Source organism: Microcaecilia unicolor, chromosome 7 (assembly GCF_901765095.1).
Source record: "Microcaecilia unicolor chromosome 7, aMicUni1.1, whole genome shotgun sequence".
NCBI classification, from domain to species: domain Eukaryota; kingdom Metazoa; phylum Chordata; class Amphibia; order Gymnophiona; family Siphonopidae; genus Microcaecilia; species Microcaecilia unicolor.
Window position 1 is genome coordinate 180,376,350 of NC_044037.1, and position 5,830 is coordinate 180,382,179.

The 5,830-nt window shown below is 45.0% G+C and overlaps 1 protein-coding gene across 2 annotated transcripts in view; it reads right to left on the reverse strand.

The window, feature by feature from the left end:
• Positions 1 to 3,340, reverse strand: part of FLACC1 (flagellum associated containing coiled-coil domains 1) — a 114,243-nt gene extending 110,903 nt beyond the window's left edge. For both annotated transcript variants that reach the window (XM_030209620.1, XM_030209619.1), the window contains exon 1: positions 3,270 to 3,340. The gene's annotated coding sequence lies outside the window, so the exon portion shown is untranslated. The remainder of the gene's footprint in view (positions 1 to 3,269) is intronic.
• Between the last annotated feature and the right edge of the window lie 2,490 nt (positions 3,341 to 5,830).

Sequence of the window (5,830 nt, forward strand, 5' to 3'; positions counted from 1 at the left end):
TTTTGCAGTTGAGCGATTGTGGTTAGTATATGCTTTGAGCAACCACTTTATTCTTTGACATATGATACATATCTAATATCTAAATTTAATAAAAGGTATTAATTGTGACTATTTTATTTTTACTTCTTTTTTTCTGTGTGTTGTCAGACAATTATGGACGTAAGCTCCGCCCTGGCCCCGTCCCTAACCCCACCCCCTTTAGCTTCCCCAAACAGTTGGGCCACCGACCGCCTATGTGTGTGTGTGTGTGTGTGTGTGTGAGAGATAGAGAGAGAGTGTGTGTGTGTGTGTGACCCCCGTGCCAGCCTGAGTGTATGTGTGTGTGTGTGTGAGTGTGAGAGAGAGTGTGTGATAGAGAGTGTGAGAGACAGAGAGTGTGAGAGAGAGTGTGTATGAGAGAGTGAGTGTATGAATCCCTGTGAGACAGGGAGAGAGACAGAGTGGGTACAATAGAGTCCATTCGGCGCAGGAGTCGGGACGTCAGCGGCGAGTTGTGTGGTGAATACTGCGCTCCCCCGCTTTCTGCCACCGTGCTGATTACGATGCAGTTGTACCGGCGCTGGACTGTTGACATCAACGGGCAGTTTTTTCCACTAGTTGCTGCCTCATGGCCATTTTGATTTTCACACGGCGCTGGGCGAGCAAGGTAAGCCTATGCCGTGGTGTGTGCGCCCCCCTCACCCTTATTTCGCTGGCTATCTTGTTGTGTGTGTTGCTAACCTCCCCTGACGTCAGCTGGCTGCACAAATTGTACCTATGGGTTTGCTATTTCCAAAATTGACATATCCCAATCATTAAATTGAACATGAAATTATTTTTCTTCCTTTTGTTGTCGAGACACGTTATCACTGCCTTCAGCACACCAACAGGGATTCAGGGAAAGACATTATTACTGCCCTGATCACAGTGACAGGGAGCCCCAGAGAAACATTATCACTGCACAGGGACAGGGAGCCTAGGTAAAGTCATTATCACTTCCTCAAGCATAGAGACAGGTGAGCCTTGGAGACACATCTGTGCCCCAAGCACAGAGACAGTGAGCCTGGCAGAGACATTATCACTGTCTTCAACACAGAGATAGGAAGCCTGTGAGAGACATTATTATTATTATTGCCCTGAGCACGATGAAAAAAAGACATGTGTGCAGTAACTACTCTGTGATCTAAGGGCTCTTTTCATTTCTCCTCTTCCCTGCCCTGCCATCCATCTCCCGCGATTCCTGTACTGTCCTTCCATCCCATCCATGTCCATCAATTCTCCTCTGCCCTACTCTGCCCTCCCCTTCCCTTCCTCCCTTCCTCCCCTCAATGTCCCGCGATTCTCTCCTCCTGACATCATCTCGCCTCCAGCGTTCCCTTTCCCCTCATTGTTCCGCCCTCTGACGTCATTACGTTTTGACGCAAGGGCGGGGCAATGAGTGGGAATGGATGTTACGAACCCAGGCATCCAGACGTAGAATGTTGGAGGTGCAAATTATTATATAGGATATACTCAGGCAGGAATCAAGCAAAATAATCATCAACCGAGCATACACTTATCAATAGCCGTCACACTTAACTGAAGGTGTGGCTGATCCCGACAGGCGCCAGTTTTGCTACTGCTTTCTCAAGGGACCTGCACCACTGTGTACCTACTTGTTTGCCCTTCACTGTTGCCCTTCACTGGTCTTGGCAGCAACAATGAAAGGCGAACAAGCAGGTACACACTGGTGCAGGTCCTATGAGGAAAGGCTAAAGCGGCTAGGGCTCTTCAGCTCAGAGAAAAGACGGATGAGGGGAGATCTGATAGAGGTCTATAAAATAATGAGTGGAGTGGAATGGGTAGATGTGAATCGTTTACTATTTCCAAAAATACTAGGACTAGGGGGCATGCAATGAAGCTACAAAGTAGTAAATTTAATACAAATTGCAGAAAATATTTCTTCACTCAATGTGTAATTAAACTCTGAAATTCGTTGCCAGCGAATGTGGTAAAGGTGGTTAGCTTAGCGGGGTTTAAAAAAGGTCTGGATGGCTTTCTGAAGGAAAAGTCCATAGACCATTATTAAACTAAATTGGGGAAAATCCACTGCTTATTTCTGGGATAAGCAGCATAAAATGTATTGAACTTTTTTCGGGATCTTGACAGGTGTTTGCGACCTGGATTGGCCACTGTCGTAAACAGGATGCTGGGCTTGATGGACCTTTGGTCTGTCCCAGTGTGGCAATACTTATGTAGTTATAAGTGCTTGCTGCTCGTTCAGCACAGGGAGGACTGTGTGGAATACAGTTTCGGATGGTGGGGACAGGCATGCATGGGAGTGCTGGAATTAGCAGCCGAAGTGCGCCTGCTGAATGAAGTGCTTGATGCTCGTTCAGCACAGACGGGACTGTGTAGGAGACGTCTTCAGCTGGAGGGGCTTGGCATCCCTGCCAGTAAAGGTAATATTTTATTGTGGTGGTGGTGGCGGTGGCGGCGGCGGAGGAGAGAATACTGGGCCCCCCAGTCCACCTTTGGGTACCCGCCAAAATGGACTTCTAGCTATTGCCACTGCATCACACTAACTGTGTACTTTTGTCTACTAGCTTTCAACATCAGCTTCTCAGTAAACCTTGGCCAAAATTGCAGTTAGGTAACAACAAGTAGAGAAAAAGAGTATCTGGGAGTGAAAAGGAGACTTAAGGTTTCCTCAGCTATTTACTCACCTGGCTCCTGTACTAATTTTACCAGCTACCTAAAGTAATGGACAGGGGAAGAATGCTTGCAATTGCATCCTCCAATTTTCAATGTCTACTTTTGCAACAGTAAGCACTCTGCTGCTTATTCCTGTGGAAGAGAGCCACTTCTATAGCGCTACAAGGCATACACAGTGTTGTACACCATACACAAAAAAGACAGTCCCTGCTCAAAGAGCTTACAATCTAGATAAGACAGGTAAACAGACAGAACGATTAAGGGTAAGGGAATAAAGAGGTGAGGATAAAAGGATAATACTTTTGGGAATCCCTTTTCAGCCATTTCTACTATTACTACAAATCAGGCGCATGTATGTATGTATGTATGTATGTATTTATTTATTTATTTATTTATGTTTCGCTTTCTATATTATCAGTTTTCAAGCTTTTTTTATGGAAAAATATTGGGTGAAAAAGGAAGGTGTTAAAACACAACATAAAGTTTGGTGAGCCCAGACATGAGGATTAAAGAGAAACTGCAAAAAACAATAGTTAGTCTGCAGTACTGTAAAGCTGAATAAAGGCGATCTAGAAACTAGGAAGCCTGTCACTTACGGTGTGACCGAAGTCCGGTTGTCCCGGGAAAGGGTAAGAGCTGTTCAGTTCTAACAATTAACAAAGCTGAATTCCAGATTTCTGTATTGTGCAAGATCAAGGTTTGATGTCTCTTGTCACTATGGGAACAGACACAGCTCCGCCTCTTTTTCTTCCCTGGTCATTCTTATTTTAAAGAGGCAGTGCAACAGACATAGTCCTTCATGCAGTGGCTCATTGAACTTTCTGCTATTCGGGTAACTTCACATAGAGCTACGGGTTTTTTTCATGTGGCTACCACCTTACCCCAGTTCCAGTAAATAATCGGGATGTGGGTTTATTAGTATGCATTTGGTTCCTTAACATGTCTCAGAAAATTTAATATGTGCAATGAGTTAATGCATGTAATGTCGATTTGTGCACGTTAAAAATGTTTTATCTATATTGGTGTGTAAAGTGAACTGATAAAACACAGACACACAAAAAATAAGAGACCAAAAATCTGAAAATGAACTGAACTTGTTCCCTGCTGTGTGCATCCCAACCAGTCCTGGTTTACATTACTATACATTCCAAAGTATTGTGGTAGTTGTTCTTCCTGATTATATCCATTGAAATCAACGCAGCAATGGGTCCCTTAAAGTATGAAAGGGTGGTTAAAAATCCAGGACTGTCCTAAAATGTTCCTATTGGAACTAGGCAAATAAACAGCTATGCTCTTAGTCTTTGGTCTATCATCTGTAGAAGTGGATTACTTTAGAATGGTGATGTGCTGTTAAGCAGCATGCCTCTTGGTTGTGATGGTTGAAGCACCTGGTGCAGGGCTGGAATTAGGAGGTGGAAAACAGGGCAATTGCTCTGGTCCCCCATACCATAGAGGATCCCTAGCCTGTCTCAAGCTGAAGGAGGCATAGGTGGAAGACCAGCTTCTGAGGCCTGGGCCCCTGACAGGCTCATTTTCAAAAGAGAAGGACGTCCATCTTTCGACATAAATCGGAAGATGGACATCCTTCTCCCAGAGATGTCCAAATTGGTATAATCGAAACCCGATTTTAGACGTCTCCAACTGCAGTCCGTCGTAAGGACGTCCAAATTTCAAGGGGGCATGTCGGAGGCATAGCGAAGGCGGGACTTGGGCGTGCCTAACACTTGGACATCTTTGACCCGTAATCGAAAAAAACAAGGACATCCCTGATGAACACTTGGACGTTTTCACCTGGATGTGTTTTTATTATGAATAAGGCACAAAAAGGTGCCTGAAATGACCAGATGACCACCAGAGAAAATCGGGGATGACCTCCCATTACTCCCTCAGTGGTCACTAACCCCCTCCCACCCTCAAAAAACATCCTTAAAAATACGTCGTGCCAGCCTCAGATGTCATACTCAGGTCCATGACAGTGTATGCAGGTCCTTGGAGCAGTTTTAGTGGGTACTGCAGTGCACTTCAGAAAGGCGGACCCAGGCCCATACCCCCCTACCTGTTACATCTGTGGAGGAAACAGAGAGCTTGCCAAAACCTACCACAAACTCACTGTACTCATATATAGGTGCCCCCCTTCACCCGTAAGGGCTATGGTAGTGGTGTATAGTTGTGAGTAGTGGATTTTGGGGGGCTCGGCACACAAGGTAAGGGAGCAATGTTCCTGGGAGCATTTTATGAAGTCTACTGCAGTGCCCCCTAGGGTGTCCGGTTGGTGTCCTGGCATGTCAGGGGGTCCAGTGCACTACAAATGCTGGCTCCTCCCACGCCCAAATGGCTTGCATTTGGACGTTTTTGACATGGATGTCTTTGGTTTTGAAAATCGCAGAAAGTCAGAAACGTCCATGTCTAGGGACGTCCAAATTGATGGTATTTTTGAAATGAAAGATGGACATCCATTTTGTTTTGAAAATAAGGGTTTCCCCGCCCCTGGATTTCACTGGTTTGCAAGGACGTCCAAATCGCAACTTGGATGTTTCTTTCGAAAATGCCCCTCTGAAAGTCTAACACCAGCCCTGGGTGCAGGAATACACATTACAATAGACTGCATTGCAGGGATTATTTCCAAAACAAGCTACCTTATGGTTATTTCCACAGATACAATGAGTTGAAAGTTCTCATCATGCAATTAAAGCAGTTGAATTGTATATAGAGAACATTAACAAGAAAACTTGCTGGGCAATTGGCATTATGCTAATATCCAACTTATTGAGACCTGGAATTTAGTGCACACAACCATATGACCCTTGTTTGCCTGGTGAGCATCAAGGTGGTTGCTTTTAGTAATTTTAAGAGTTTATTTGTAGGTCAGAGGTGGGACCAGCTATTTGCTGGGATACCAAAGGCACATTAATCCACTCACTCAGCACTCGTCTTTCATAGGTCAATCGAAGTCATAAGAACCCAAGAATAGCCATACTGGGTCAGACCAATGGTCCATCTAGCCCAGTATCCTGGTTCCAACAGTTGCCAATCCAGGTCACAAGTACCTGGCAGAAACCCAATTAGTAGCAACATTCCGTGCTACCAATCCCAGGGCAAGCAGTGGCTTACCCATGTCTGTCTCAAAGCAAACTATGAATGTTTCCTCCAGTAACTT